The sequence below is a fragment of the Otolemur garnettii genome, unplaced genomic scaffold (genome assembly GCF_000181295.1).
Source record: "Otolemur garnettii isolate 467f Iridium unplaced genomic scaffold, OtoGar3 scaffold00103, whole genome shotgun sequence".
NCBI lineage: Eukaryota > Metazoa > Chordata > Mammalia > Primates > Galagidae > Otolemur > Otolemur garnettii.
This window is the reverse complement of record NW_003852498.1, coordinates 4696295-4697487: the sequence shown is the minus strand read 5'-3', so window position 1 is coordinate 4697487 and position 1193 is coordinate 4696295.

Below are 1193 nucleotides of genomic sequence, written 5' to 3'. Positions count from 1 at the left end.
GCACTCTACCCAGGGGGACAGCTTGAGGCTCCGTCTCAAAAAAAAAAAAAAAGAATAGTTTCCTTTTACTCCTGCTACTGGTTTAATATCCTTCCCTGATACTTGACCTCCAAAGGGAATCTTTTCCTAACTTCTCTGTATAAAATGTCAACCGCCCAGAGCAGTTGTCTAAGTCCTCCCAGGTGAACCAAGGTACCCCTTTCCTCCCCCACAGGCCTATATGACGACTATGGAGATCATAAGATGAATAGGACCCCAGTGCTCTCTCAGCCTTTTAATGGCATAGCATTCTCCAGCTCTGATGGCTGTGGCTAAAAATACAAACATTAGCCCGGCCTTGTGGCACACACACCTGGAGTCCCACCTACTCCAGAGGCTGAGACAGGAGAATATCTTGAACTAGGAGTTTGAGGTTGCTGTGAGCTAGACTGATTCCTGGGTAACAGAGTAAGACTCCATTTCAAAAGAAAAAAAGTCAAATAATAATAAAATAAATCCTCTACATAGAAAATTATAAAACATTGTAGAAAGTATTTAAAGGATACCTAAATATATGGAAAGATATATTCATGGATTATAAGATTCAGTATTGTGAAGATGTTCCCTAAATTGATCTAATACCAAAAATTATAGCTGACCTATTTGTTGCAATTTTTTAAAAGAAATTGGTAACTCAATCCTAAGATTTATATGGGAATACAATGGATGCAGAACAGCCAAAACAATCTAGAGAATGAAAAATGAAATTGGAAGATAAACTACCTTCCAGACTTACTGTAAAGCTATGGCAATCAAGACATATTGGAAAACACTGGAGAATTCAGAAATAGGCCTATACATACACATGAATTGATTTTCAACTGAGGTGCCAAGTCAGTTCAGTGGTGGGAGAGAAGGATTTGTAAAACATGGTGCTGAAATAACTGCTTAAAATCTACCTACCCCATTTGTGAATAATGATTTGAGATAGATCATGGACCTAAATGCAGTAAGCTAGGACCGTAAAGTTTCCAGAAGAATACATAGGAGACATTTTTATAACCTTAGGGTAGGTAAAGATTTATGAGAGAGGACACAGAAAATATTAACCATAAAAGAAAAAGGGTAAATTAAGCTTCATGAAAATTAAAACATTCATTATGAAAATGAATAGGTAAGCCTTAGATTGGGAAAAAATATTCTTTTTTTTTTTT